The 15,260-nt window shown below is 43.1% G+C and overlaps 1 protein-coding gene across 3 annotated transcripts in view; it reads right to left on the bottom strand.

The window, feature by feature from the left end:
* Window positions 1–13,002, bottom strand: part of A4GALT (alpha 1,4-galactosyltransferase (P blood group)) — an 81,049-nt gene extending 68,047 nt beyond the window's left edge. For all 3 annotated transcript variants that reach the window (XM_033950680.1, XM_033950681.1, XM_033950683.1), the window contains exon 1: window positions 12,696–13,002. The gene's annotated coding sequence lies outside the window, so the exon portion shown is untranslated. The remainder of the gene's footprint in view (window positions 1–12,695) is intronic.
* Between the last annotated feature and the right edge of the window lie 2,258 nt (window positions 13,003–15,260).

The following is a 15,260-nucleotide window of genomic DNA, read 5'->3' as shown; positions in this document are numbered from 1 at the left end:
GAACACAGAAGAGACTACCAGATAAAACTGAAAGATGTGAAGAGAGAAATATGGCTGACAAAACCTCTGGTGGAAGAACAAATGTCTGTATGCAAATGCCAGATGCCTAAGAAACAAGATGAGAGTTAGAATATATTGCACTAAATGAAAATATAGACATAGTAGGCATCTCTGAAACCTGGTGGAAGGAATATAGCCAATGGGACGTTGCCATACTAGGGTACAAGTTATATCGTAGTGATAGGTGGATCAAATTGGTGGAGGCATAGCGTTATATGTTACGGAGGGCCTCAAATCGAATGGACTCAAAATTCTACAGGAGCAGAAACACACCTTGAAATCCCTATGGGTAGAAATTCCATGTTAGTTTATTTCTCCGATTTTTTAAAGCAAATTCCCCTTTGGAGAAGAGTTTGGGATTTTTTATTTTCCTATGGGAGAGTTCGGAAATTCAGTTGAAACAGTTTATTAAATGGTTAAATACTCTAGACCAGGGGTGTCCAACCTTTTGGCTTCCCTGGGCCGCATTGGCTGCAAAAAATTTTTCTGGGGCTGCACAAATGTGCAAACACTGCAGCAAGACAGAGCAGGGAGCCGGCAAGATGGTAAACACCCGGGGGCAGCAGAGGAAAATACTGCATCACCCTTGACCGGGGCCACACAAAATACTTCATGGGGCCGCATGGGGCCCTCAGGCCGTAGGTTGGACACCCCTGATTTAGACCCTAATATACAATTTGTACGGTCTTACAATGTCCAGAAGATAGAATTTTTAGATGTATGGGTTAAGAAAGAAAAATTTTGTACTACTGTATATAGGAAGCCAGTGAAACAGAACACTTTATTATATTTCTCTAATTTCCAGCCATACAAATTAAAATTTAACCTGGATATTAGTCAGTTTTTGAGATTAAGAAGGATTTGTTCCACAGTAGGAGAATTTAAAGTACAAGCTGGGGTTTTATAGAAGAGATTTGAGGAGAGGGGGTATCCTAGAAAGCGTGCATATTTAAAGACTTGCTTTGCCCATTGGAACATCTATTGCAAGAGAAGAGGGTGGTTAAGGAAGATGCTATAAGGTCTTCTTTAGAGATAATGAAAAAACATTGGTACATATTTCAGCTTTATCCATGTTTTTTCTCAATTTCCTATGATTTCTTATACATGGGCTTGTACGACAGGAGTGTGGTTTAACCACCTGAAATTTAAGAGTAGGCAGGCACTCATGAGCCTTGTGGCAATTGCTTATGGTGCCCCCAGGTGATGAGAGGAAGTGGGTGGTGTGATCCTCCATCAAAACAATTGATGTAACAGTGCAAGTATAATTTACATTATTTTGTGCCCCTGTAATTTGGTATATATGGGTTGGACTAGCCGCCCTATAAAATTGCAGCTTAATGAACATAAATCGAGAATCTCTATACAAAACATACAAGCCCCATTAGTACAACATTGGCAGGAGAAACATCATAAGGTGGAAGATATTAGATGGAGAGTTATAGATTTTGTAGAAGATGGGTGGAAGGATGGAAATCTGGAGAAAATATTAATTTATACAGAACAGTATATATACATTATATACGGTGGCCTCCCTCAGTCTCGATTCTGAGACTGAGTGGGCATTACTGCTATAGCTCAGGATGGGTTTGGATTGGAGGACCATTAGATTTAGTGGGAGGAGAGAGTTTAAAAAAAAAAAAAATGTGGAAGTTGAGATGCTGATGCCATTCTGGTCTGAAGAAAGCTGGGGAGTATGGCGTTAGCGGTGGTAAAAGGTATAATTTAAAATGTTTAAAATATTGAAGGTATGGATGTGAATTTTATGTAGTACTGAAATGTTCATAGTTTATATTGTTTGTAGGGGTACGTCCTTGAAAAAGCCTCTGTGATGAAACATGTGGCATAATGGACACATGATCCCCTGGCCATTGAGACTACAAAGAAGTTAATTTAATAGTATTTATAGGATATATTAAGAAGTTTATGAAATAAGATGAAAAGAATAGTTTATGAAAAGAAGGGACTAATGATGATGATGACGCATAAAGCTTAGGGCTATAAGATATGTTAAGCCCCAAGTGGCACTGCTGAAATCCTGAGATGAAGAGTTGAAGATTAGTGAAATCCTGAGATTTAAATGCTGTTTTACAAAGAAAAGAAAGGCTTAATATAAATTGAAGCATAAAGGGCCAGATTCTGTAGCCAGCACCCAAGTCGGTGGCTGCCTTAAAGCGGCCGCCGATTGTCAATTATTCCAGGGCGCCAGTTACAGAATCACGCCAAGTTAAGCAGCTGAAATGTAGGCCTGGAAAACCCAAGCCTACATTTCAGCCACTTATTTTGGCTGCTAGACCGCAGCCCCCTCCCCCCCCCCCCCCCAGTCTAGAAGCGTGGCATGAACACAGAGGATCTAGAATCAGAAAATAATATTAAATATTGAACTAAGGCCAGTACTGGGCAGACTTGCATGGTCTGTATATGGCCTTTTGGGGGAGGATGGGCTGGAGAGGGCTTCAATGGCTGGAAGGGTGTAGATGGGCTGGAGTAGGTTTTGACAGAGATTTCGGTAGTTGGAACCCAAGCACAGTAACAGGTAGAGCTTTGGATTCTTGCCCAGAAATAGCTAAGAAGAAAAAATTAAAAAAATTTAAATTGAATGAGGTTGGGCAGACTGGATGGACCATTCGGGTCTTTATCTGCTGTCGTCTACTATGTTAATCAGCTGAGCAACAGGCATTCCCCAGAGCTGCGATTCTATAACCAGCACCCAGAACTTGCAATTGGCTGCTGCGGTCTAGGCAAAGATAGGCGGCTGAAATGTAGGCCAGGTAGGCAGCTGGGTAGCCGCTTTAGATCGCCTAACGCCACTTCGGGGGTTATCCACGCCTACTTTGGTGTTCCACGGCCTAAAGCGACTTCCTAGTCACGATTCTAGTGGTCATTTCATCCACCTTTTAAATAAGCGTTTAAAGGCACTTCAACCCTGCCGTTTCTAATCATTGGCAGGGCGCTTATTGACGCCTATATTTAGGCCCTGGATATAGAATTTCCCCCAAATAGGCAATTTTTCCCCAGCTTCAAGATTGTAACTAAGGGGTTCTTTTATTAAGGTGCGCTAACCAATTTAGCAAGCTATAAAGATTAGCATGCGCTAGATACTAAGATGCCCATGGAAACACTAATTAAAAGCAAATTGGACACGATCTTGAATGAAGGGAATCTTCGGGATCCCAGTCAGCATGGATTCACCAAGGGTAGGTCCTGCCAATCCAATCTCATCAGCTTCTTTGACTGGGTAACAAGAAAGTTGGACTTGGGAAAGTCTTTGGACGTCATGTACCTGGACTTCAATAAAGCTTTTGACAGTGTCCCACACCGCAGGCTGCTAAGCAAGATGGAATCGATGGGTTAGGAGAGACACTAACTGCATGGGTCAATGATTGGCTGAGTGGCAGACTTCAGAGGGTGGTGGTTAATGGTACCCTCTCTAAAACATTGGAGGTGACCAGTGGAGTGCCGCAGGGCTCGGTCCTGGGTCCACTCCTTTTCAACATATTCATAGGGGATCTGACTCAAGGGCTTCAAGGTAAAATAACACTATTCGCCGATGACGCCAAACTATGTAATATAGTAAGTGAATGCAGTTTACAGAATTATATGGCGCAGGACCTGCTTACATTGGAAAGTTGGTCCTCAACCTGGCAGCTAGGCTTCAATGCTAAGAAATGTAAGGTCATGCACCTCGGAAGTGGAAATCCATGCAGGACGGAGAAACTTTAACTAGGACTTCAGCAGAACGAGATTTAGGAGTAATCATCAGTGTAGACATGAAAACTGCCAATCAAGTGGAGAAGGCTTCATCTAAGGCAAGGCAGATATTGGGTTGTATCAATAGAAGTTTCGTCAGCCGAAAGCCTGAAGTCATAATGCCGTTGTACAAGGCCATGGTGAGACCTCATCTGGAGTACTGTGTGCAATTCTGGAGGCCACATTACAGTAAAGATGTGCGCAGAATTGAATCGGTTCAGTGGACGGCCACCACTCGGGGATCTCGGGGCTCAAGGGTCTCTCGTACGAAGAGAGACTGAACAAATTGCAGCTCTACACTCTTGAGGAACATAGGGAGAGGGGAGACATGATCGAAACATTTAAGTACCTCACGGGACGTGTCGAAGTGGAAGATGATATTTTCTTTCTCAAGGGAAACCTCGGCCACAAGAGGGCACCCGCTCAAACTCAGGGGCGGAAAATTTCATGGCGACACCAGAAAGTATTTCTTCACAGAGAGAGTGGTTGATCATTGGAACAAGCTTCCAGTGCAGGTGATCGAGGCAGACAGCGTGCCATACTTTAAGAATAAATGGGATACCCATGTGGGATCCCTACGAGGGTCAAGATAAGGAAATTGGGTCATTAGGGCATAGACAGGGGGTGGGTAAGCAGAGTGGGCAGACTTGATGGGCTGTAGCCCTTTTCTGCCGTCATCTTCTATGTTTCTATGTTTAGGAATATAACATATGCCTAGCTTTTTGTTAGGAATGTGCGGAGACAAAACAATTGGTTCATTTGTGCATTTTTCAGACTTTTTCCAATTTTTATGTATTTTTATCAATTCATTTTAGACATTCATTTGAGTACAGCTTTTTTTTTTTTTTTTGCTGGCAAAGCTATTGTATGCATATTAATTCATAGATTAATATGCATTAAATTAAATGTTTTAGGGCATGCTAACAAACTGATTGTATGCTAACAAATGCAAATCTATTTTCTATTTTTCTTGCCTGAATGAACACAATGGAGTAATTTCTCATCACGCAGCTAGAGGACTTCTAAAGTCCACAAGACTTAGAGGGGCATAATCAAAACATACGTCTAAGACCAATTTGGATGTATGGCACTAGACGCTCAAGTCGGCAGTGGGAAAATGCCCATTTTTGAAAGGCAAATCCCCATATATCTAGAATATTTTTTTTTTCACAAAAATCATCTGTCTGGACGTCCACGCCATTGGGTCCCCCAGGACTTTTATCTTTATAACAAATTTTTGGCCAAAATTTCGTCCAAGTTCCAAACGCCCCACTATGCCCCGCTCTATTATTTACCCATTTTCTTATTTACTTCTTTATTTCCACTTTATTTCTTTTATTTTAAAATTCAAAACAAACAACAAAGATTATCATACCAGTGCCAGTGTACAGTTTTCCTTCTATGCAACCTCCAAATATCTCTGAAAAAATCCCCCCTTCCCTCCTAGATGAAGAGATCTTCAGCTGGCACTGCTTTGGGAAGCTTGCCAATTATATTTTGCATTTCAGTAGGAGGCAAGGGGCATGGCAGGAAGAAAATTTAGTGCCCATCATTTTATTGGACTAATACATTTCTCAATTAACTTTCAGAGGTTAAAACCTCTTCCTTCAAGTCAGTAAACTATACTGCTGTTACAGTATCCCTGTCCTGACCTGAGGAAAGGAGTTATAGTCTCTGGATTAGTAAAAAAAAAAAGTATTAAAATTAGTCTAATAAATAGGATCACCTTATTTTCATTTTCTATTAATAAACGATTATCAACACAGCTACAATAATACTTTATCCTAAAGCAAAAATAAATAAATAAATCAAATAGACATTTTTTTCTACCTTTGTTGTCTGGTTTCTGCTTTCCCTATCTTCTCATCATTCTCTTCCTTCCATCCACTGTCTGCCCTCTCAATGCCTCTTCCATATGGCATCTGCCCTCTTTCTATGCCTCTTCCAGAAACTGTCTGCCTCTCCCTTCTATCTCTTCCCCACACCCATTAGTGTGGCATCCATTCTCTCCACTCCAACCATGGTGTGGCATCTGTCTTCTTCCCTTCCATCTCTCCCTCCCTCCCAGCAGATTTTAGCATCTTTCTCTCTCTCTCCTCCTCCCTCAGATCTGGTATCTGTCTCCTTCCTCCTTTCCTTCTCCCAGGTCGGATATCTGCCACCTCCTCTTCTCTCTCCCTCCATGGTCTGATATCTCTTTTCCTTCCCCTCCCTCCCATGGTCTTGGCATCTCTCTTTCTTCTCCTCTCCCTTCCCTGTTCTTCATTCTCCCTCCTTCCCTCTCTCTCTCCAATTGGGTCACATACTAGGTCAGACCAAAGGACTTATGCCCACTATCCTGTTTCTTGGCAGTAGCCAATACAGATGACACGAAGTAGAAATAGGCCTTAGCTCATCTTTATGCACATGTTTCCTGAACACTAAAGCAGCACAAAAGGAAGTGGAAATGGACAATGAACACTCCACTGAAGATCACTGATGTAAGACCAACTTGTTTATTTCAGAAAAGGACACAAGCAGAAGCTGTGGACCCGACACAGCACTGTGTTTCGGCGTCTGAGGAACGCCTGCATCAGGGGTCACTGTGAGTATATGTTCACAGATGACAGGTCTGGGATAAAACAAAGCTCGGTCCAACTAATATGCCAGAGTAACCAAAATCACTGAAAAGCTATGGAATACATTTTCAAAAATTGGGCACCCCCCCCCTGCTTCTTATCCTCATCTAGGCTCTTGAAGATCGGCCTACTCGTCTGCTGGGCCTTGAGCATCTGAGCATGCTCAAGGCCCAGCAGACGAGTAGGTCGATCTTCAAGAGCCCAGATGAGGGTAAGAAGCGGCAGGGGGGTGCCCAATTGTGTCGGGGGGGATGTCGGATCGTGGCAGGGGGTGCCCAATCGTGGTGGGGGGGGGTCGGATCGTGGTGGGGGGTGCCCAATCGTGTTGGGGGGGGGGCGGATCGTGGCGGGGGGGTGCCGGTTCGAGGCAGGGGGGGTGCCGGATCGCAGGGGGGTGGTGCCGGATTGCGGGGGGGGGGGGGGGTGCTCGTAAATTGAGCCATGCTTGGTTTCCGAAGCACCGATTTTGCAAATGTTTTGCTCGTCTTGCAAAACACTCGCAAACCGGTGCACTCGTAAACCGAGGTACCACTGTATGTCGATCAAATTGGTAAAGATTCTGGAAGACTGGAAGGCTGCAAATGTTACGCCGATCTTCAAAAAAGGTTCGAGGGGAGATCCGGGAAACTACAGACCGGTGAGTCTGACCTCGGTACCAGCAAAGATGGTAGAGCTGCTGATAAAGGACTGCATCATTGATCACCTTGATGAACACAATCTGATAAGGACTAGCCAGCACGGTTTCAGTAAAGGCAGATCTTGCCCGACGAACTTGCTGCACTTCTTCGAGGGAGTAAACAGGGGGATAAACAAGGGCGACCCAGTCGACATTGTCAAACACCTTCTGAAAATCCAGATATACCAAGTTCCACATGAATGACTACTTTGGAAAATTGCATACCATGGAATTGAGGGTGAAATACTCACATGGATTGAAAACTGGCTGAAGCATAGGAAACAGAGAGTGAGGGTAAATGGACAATTCTCAGACTGGAAGAGTGTCACCAGCGGGGTGCCGCAGGGCTCGGTGCTTAGACCCATGCTCTTCAACATCTTTATAAACGATCTGGACATTGGTACGATGAGTAATGTCATTAAATTTGCGGATGATACAAAGTTATTCATAGTGAAGACACAGGGGGATTGCGAAAATCTGCAACGTGACATAATCAGGCTTGAGGATTGGGCATCAACATGGCAAATGAGGTTCCAACATGGATATATGTTTTTTTTAACTGAAATTATATACCGCTTAGAAGTATAAGAAATTTTAAATAAACTTGAATCTTGAACATCCATTTCTCATGTATTTTAAAACAGGCTGTACATCAGTAGGTCCTGTTCTATAGCATATGAGAAATGGGCATCCATATATGATGTACGAACTTGGATATCGTTTCTAAAATGCCACTGCACAAGCAGCAGCACTGAATATGCTGCATGTAGAAAATGCTTCCTGACAGTAATTAAAGGTATAACAGTGATATCCAGCCACTCTGGGAGCAGTTCTACAACTTGGCATCTCCATGTCGGTGTCCTGAGGTTGCACAGTAGAACTCTTTTCTATAACAGAACTTGAGTGCCCAAGTTTCATTATAGAACATGGTAATATGGTATTGAATATCTGTTTTCACTTTTGACCACAGCAATGTAGAGTTTCAATTATTTTTATTGGTATTTAAAGAAAAATCACACATATGTAAATCTCAATTCAATACAATATAATATAGATCATATGTATGAACAAATGATAAAACCAACCAAAACAAACAAATTAAACAATAGATTAACATTTAAAATTGTTAATGATCATTAATACTTCCATTAATATATCAGAAAGGACAGTATGGATGTATACCTTAATCAAACAAATCGTTATGGTTTAATAGGCGCATGGCTATAAGACTCCAATGGCTCCCTTATTTGTCACTGTTGTTTAATATTGCCTTGGAAACTTTGTTAATAGCTATCCAACAACATAAATCCATTAAAGGAATCCAGATTGGTGAGTGCATAGCCAAATATTCAGCTTATGCAGAATATTGGCAAATGGCAAATGCGCAAATGGCAAATGCGCTTCAACGTGGACAAATGCAAGGTCATGCATATAGGGAAAAAGAACCCGTTGTTCAGCTACAAATTAGGGGGGGTATTGTTGGGAGACAGCAGACTCGAGAGAGACTTGGGTGTGCTGGTGGATGCATCACTGAAGCCATCTGCACAGTGCGCAGCAGCCTCGAAAAAAGCCAACAGGATGCTGGGCATCATAAAGAAGGGCATAACAACCAGAACACGGGAAGTCATCATGCCATTGTATCGAGCGATCCACATCTGGAATACTGCGTTCAGTATTGGTCGCCGCACCTCAAGAAGGACATGGCGGTACTTGAGAGAGTCCAAAGGAGAGCAACGAAAATGGTAAAAGGGTTGGAACACTGCTCATACGCTGAGAGGCTGGATAGGCTGGGGCTCTTCTCTCTGGAGAAAAGGAGACTCAGGGGAGATATGATAGAGACCTTCAAGATCATGAGGGGCATAGAGAGGGTGGATAGGGACAGATTCTTCAGACTGAAGGGGACAGCAAATACGAGGGGGCATTCTGAGAAACTGAAGGGAGACAGGTTCAAAACAAATGCAAGGAAGTTTTTTTTCACCCAAAGGGTCGTGGACACTTGGAATGCGCTACCGGAGGAGGTGATCAGGCAGAGCACGGTACAGGGATTCAAGCAGGGATTGGATGGATTCCTGAGAGATAGAGGGATCGTGGGATACTGAGGGAGGACCTGGGATGTAACACGGGTGTAGGAAGTTAGCCAGGAAATGAGTAAACCAACCTGGTCGTGCATGTGTAGACCGGAGGGCTAGGACTTTGATAAGAAGGCAGGACTTAAATGGGAAACCAAGGTGGCAGGGGAGCCCCTTCTGATGATTCAGACAGGTCTTGACCTGTTTTTGGGCCGCCGCGGGAGCGGACTGCTGGGCAGGATGGACCTGTGGTCTGACCCGACAGAGGCACTGCTTATGTTCTTATGTTCTTATGTCTTGCTGTACACTACTGTGGATTCCATATCTCATATACTTGAACGAAGAAGCTCTTGTTAAATCAACACTTGATTTAACATAAAAATGGTCACCATTGTGACTTTCTTGGTGGGAAAGGCTGGATACCATCAAAATGATGATAATGCCCAAGATTAATTATACTCTTCAGATGTTGCCCATTTATTTTAATCAATGACACAACCCCATTCCTTTCTGATATTAATGGGAAGTAATTCTTTTTTGTTATTTTAACTTTTTTTGCTCACAGTTTGACTTTAGAACTAGTCTTGTCAATCCAACCATTCCATGAGTTATCACAGGTCACATGTAACCCCCTAATTTTCATCAATATTAATTTATTTTAATTATATTGATAAAAAGTAACCCTATTAGCTGGTTATTTCTTTTCAATGAAATTCTTGGTATAGAAATTAATAGTAGTCACTGCATTTATTCCTCTCGCTATATTTTCTATGTTGTACTTAGCTTTTATCCATAACGAGTTGCCAGTGATATTCACTCTCTGCTGTTAGGAACAATAGTTCAAAACCAAGATAATATTGCTCAATGGAGTGTCCCCATTTCACTCCCCTTGGAGCTTCTTCAGGAGATAATCTTTAACCACTTGTTAACCAGCTTTAAGCTTTTATGCAGTTTCTTTTTTTTCAAAATCTGCTCTAGGGACTCAATAGTTTTCCCATGCGGGCATCAATGGCCTAACGGTTTCTTCTAAAGTCAAACAACTTGAGGTCACCGTTCCCAAGCAAAAAAAATAAAAAATAACAAAAAAAAAATTACATCCCATTAATATCACAAAGGAAGGGGGTTGTGTCATTGACAGAAATCAAATACTATTTATTTTAAAGCTAGAAAAGATCCTTACATCTTTCTTATGGAACAATAAGCCACCACACATTGCCATTAAAAAACTGAAGGCTAATGTGACTGCTGGAGGAGTTAACTTTCCTAGTTTTTTGGACTACCATACTGCACACATTTTGAAACAAACTTCCAGTTGGTTTGGTACTTGTGAGAATATAAAAAATTGATCCTGAATGGTTGAATGTACAGCTAACAATATCGAGCAACTGTCCATTACATCTTCTCCCGTTCTTATCAAACAATAATAATATTTATAATTAAGATGTACTTATTAATAGCTCACTCAAGCTGTGGAAGATAATTGAGAAATGTCTCACCACGCCATTGGAAACCACTTTACATGTGCCTATATGGAATAATAAGCTTATTAGAATTCAAGGGAAGATGGTAGAGTGGTCATTGTGGCAACGTGCTGGCATATGGTCAATTTATCATTTAAGAAAAGATAAGTGGTTAACCTTTCAGGAATTCCAGCATAAATACACGTTGCCTCCCAATTAATTTTATAAGTGGATATAACTTCAACATTGCCTTAATGCCTTTTTGAAGAGCAAACCTCTTTGTTCTTCCACTCCGAGCCTACTGTCTTTTATGTCAGTGATAACATCTGAAAAAAGGGGCTGCTTCTAAATGGTACAACATCTTACAGTTCAACTCATTTTCGCACCCAAAGAGTACTGAAGATACATGGCAATTATAGTTTGTTTCCTCCCTTCTTTTCGAACAATTTAGGACTCCTTTTATGAAGGTGCGCTAGTGTTTTTAGCGCATCCACATGATTAGCGCGTTCTAGCTGAAAATCTACCACCTGCTTAAAAGGAGGCGGTAGCAGCTAGCACACCTTGGTAAAAGGAGTCCTTAGTGTGTGTGTGTTTGCGCCTTTCAAATCAGCTGCTAAATATAGTGCAACATACACACAGAAAACAAAGTAAATAAGAAGGAATCTAGTTTCCTAAGAGCAGAAAATAAGGCAGTACCAGCAAAAAGGTTTAACAATTCTGCTGCCAGGAATAATTTTAGGAAGGAGTGAAATTAACTGAGCAAAATGTCCTATTCCGGGCAATGCACCAGCCAGATTTATCGGTTAAAACAGAGCCAGCTGCTGTATGTTTTTCTGCTACTGTTAAGGCGATGACTGACTGCTATACATCTTTTCTACATTTCTTTTAGCATACATAAATTTGCTTTTTCCTCAGGTCCTCTAAGGAAAGACAGATCCTGAGCATTGATTGTATAACAGACAAGACGACGAATCTAGCCCACTACAGTGCGTGCAGATAGAGTAGGTCCCTCCCTATATGCCATAGGTACTGCTAGTTTGAGAAGCAGGGGGAAGGGGTTCAGCAATAGGTGGCAGATTCTATATAGTCTGCTTAAAGTTAGGCACCTACATCGCTGTGCCTAGTCAATGTAGGTGCTTAATTGGTTAATAGGCTTAACTGGCACTCAACACCGCACAACCGGCGTTAATTGGGCTGAACGGAAAGTTAGGCACCTAACTCGAAAAACACAATTCCGTAAAAAGTAGGCACCTAGTTCAAAGTGGGCATGGTTAAGGGGCAGATCGCGGCAGTGTTTTTGAGTTTGGTATGTGTTTTTGAACTGCCTGCATGAGCAGCGCTCCGTCGGTAAGAAGCCTTAGGCACCTAGCGGCAGATTCTATATAGTCCACGTTAAAAAAAATGGTGTCAAATACCGTGGCGCTAAGCGCAAGTCTATGAAAGTTAAGTGCACTGTATAGAATCACGCTTAGCACAACCTTAAGGCACATCCTAATTATTGAATAAATAAATAACACCCCCCCCCCCTTTTTACAAAACCGTAGAGTGGATTTTAGTGCTGGCTGCGGAGGTAATAGCTCTGACGCTCATAGCAATTCTATGAGCGTCGGAGCTCTTACCGCAGCGGCTGGCGCTAAAAACTGCGCTAAGGTTTTGTTATTTATTTATTTATTCAATCATTAAGGTTGTGCTAAGCGTGATTCTATACAGCGCACTTAACTTTCATAGACTTATGCTTAGTGCCACGGTATTTGCCACCAATTTTTTTTACATGGACTATATAGAATCTGCAGCTAGGCGCCTAAGACTTCTTACTGACAAAGCGCTGCTCATGCAGGCAGTTCAATAAGGAGTGTGAAAACAGAGACCTCAGGAATATAAAGCATAACAGCCAACTACTGTGCCCTAAATAAAGCCATTTCTATGCTCTCATACTTGCTTTAAACAAAAATAAATTCTCCATGCTCAGTCGGTGTCTGGAAACTAATGGGAGCGAGGTCACTGTTTTCCCATCAGCGGCAGTCCCCAAGTGAGCATCAGTCGAACTTTCACTTTCTGTGCCTACCTGTTCAGCCATTACATGAGCATCCCATTTCCATGCAGACTCTCCCTTTCAGCCAGGTCCTCTCAGGCAGCGCATTTACCTTCTTGTAGCTCCAAAGTGCACTTGTATAAAGCATAAATCCTCTCCGCCACTCCCCTTCCCTCCCAGATGGCTGCTTATTTATTTTTGCCAAAAGAGATGCGGTGCCGGGTCAGTCAGTCTCTCCGTTTGCTCCATGTGCAGGCACCGCTTCCAGCGTCTTACTTTTAAAGGCAGGATCTAACTCGGGATTAGTTCTGAATAAAGCAGCACCAAACTATCGCAACAGGCTTCCTCTAGCCTCACTCCAGCTGGTCTCCCTCGCTGCCTCTGCCTCTCTCCAGAGAGCAGGAGGGAGTGGGTGGGTTCTTGTTAAGCAGGGCTAGAAACACACCAATTGATACCAATGCACACAGCTTAGCACCAAATTGGGCACGTCCATTTGTTCATGGATGAAATGTATTGCATGCAAAATTAATTGAAGGCATTTATCCTATGAATTAATAGGCGTTTATTCAACGTGTCTATATTATAAAGTTCTAACACGCGGACATTTTTTTAATTACACAGAACCAATTGAAAAAATGGGAATAGAAATCAGGAAAAAGTTTAAAAAAAATTGCTAGGGGGGTTATATTGAAATCTTTTTATAAATTTAAAAGTAAAGTTACTACATTCTTCTGAAGCTTTTTGGGCGTGTCCTGTTGTATTTGTTAGCAAGGGACCCTTATTCCCCCATTTTAAGTGGATTTGAACTGGTTTTATATTTTGCTGTGCTTGTGAACTGTTTATGGATTTCTGTCTGTGTGCTGTTTACAGACTTTGATTTAGAATTGTGGTATTGTGATATGTTCTAATACATGCTCTAAAAATTTTAAACAAAAAAATAAAAATGAACTGATGCCTAGATTCTCTAAAGTCACCATGCATTTAACGATGACGCTAAACCATTGTTAAATGCACATATTTTACCTCCCGATTATCAAAATGACTCACTGTGGTCTTTTCTGTGTTTTCTAGCAGCCTCCGATTGTACTATGCAAATATAGCACAACAAGCTCATTAATATTAAAATGAGCTGCACGAGTCATTCTTAAAATGGAATGCCTCTCCATTTAAGAGGAATCGGGGCTGATATTTATCAGCAGGGTCTAAGCCAGGGGAAGGGAACTCCAATCCTTGAGAGCCGTATTCCAGTCGGGTTATCAGGATTTCCCCAATGAATATGCATTGAAAGCAGTGCATGCAAATAGATCTCATGCATATCATTGGGGAAATCCTGAAAACCCGACTGGAATACGGCTCTCGAGGATCGGAGTTCCCTACTCCTGGTCTAAGCTGTCATAGCCTTACTTTCCTGTCAGTGACCGAATGCTGATTGGCTCAGGCACTGACAGAAAATAAAGCAGCTCAGACCTGCCACCGAAAATGAATGGCCCCGATTCCCTCCCCCTTTGCATAACCCCAAAACATGCATGGTGGTCTAGTGCCCTCACATTGCCACACCCCTGCCAATGCCCCCACCGAACCTCATGCAGAACATCAGCAAAAGAGATGCCCAATCCCTCCTGCTGGCAAGCCCCCCACCTCCTAAACAACCCCATTCCAAAGATCGGCAGAAGGGATGCTCACTCCCTCCTGCCAGCAAGCCCCTCATTCCCCGTACACCCCTATACTTAAGATCAACAGAGGTATGCTCCTGCTGAAAGGTTCTCCCACCTTGGTGGTCTAGTGTGACCTCCCACACCCATATACATTGTTAAGAAGACCGACAGGATGGATATTTAATCCCTCCAGCCGGCAGGCCCACTTCTTCAAAATGGGGGGCCTTCCCCTTCCCTGTGCATCCTGGGATGCACTGGGAGGGGTCTAAGACCCTGATTGGCCCAGGAACTTAAGGCCCCTCCCAAGGCCCCTCCCAAGGGGAGGGGGTCTTAGGCACCTGGGCCAATCAGGGTCTTAGGTCTCTCCCCATGCATTCCAGGATGCACAGAGAGGGGAAGGGCCACCATTTTGAAGAAGCAGGCCTGCTGGCCAGAGGGATTGAGCATCCCTCCCGCTGACTTTCTTAATAAGGTATGGGGTGGGCGGGGCAGTGTCAGGGCCGCACTAGACCACCAGGGTGGGAGACCCTTTTGGCAGGTGGGAGTGGGCATCCCTCCTGCAGATCTTCGGTACATGGGTGGTGGTATGGGGTGGCAGGCTTGCCAGCAGGAGGGAGTGGTAGGGGGGATAGGGGGCAGGGGGCTATCCTCAAGAGTGGATGGAAGGGAGGAATCAGGGTCTCTCCTTGCCAGCTGATCCAATTGTGGCAGGGGGAGACCCAGTCAGCTGAGCCAGCAGGGAGAGCCGTGGCCATGTTATTCTACTTTTTTTTTTTTTCATTTTTGACCGGAGGGAGCAGCTGTGCCTAGCGTTTGCTCTTTTGAGCATGTGTAAGGCACGGTTCCTCCCCCCTTTCTACCCGCGATTCTCCATACAAATAGCATGCATATAATTTTCATGCTATTGTGCTGAGAATTGCCAATAAAACAAAAATCGCTCCCT

This window comes from Geotrypetes seraphini, chromosome 7 (assembly GCF_902459505.1).
Source record: "Geotrypetes seraphini chromosome 7, aGeoSer1.1, whole genome shotgun sequence".
Classification (NCBI taxonomy): Eukaryota; Metazoa; Chordata; class Amphibia; order Gymnophiona; family Dermophiidae; genus Geotrypetes; species Geotrypetes seraphini.
The sequence above is the reverse complement of the archived record's forward strand: the minus strand, read 5'-3'. Positions and strand labels throughout refer to the sequence as shown.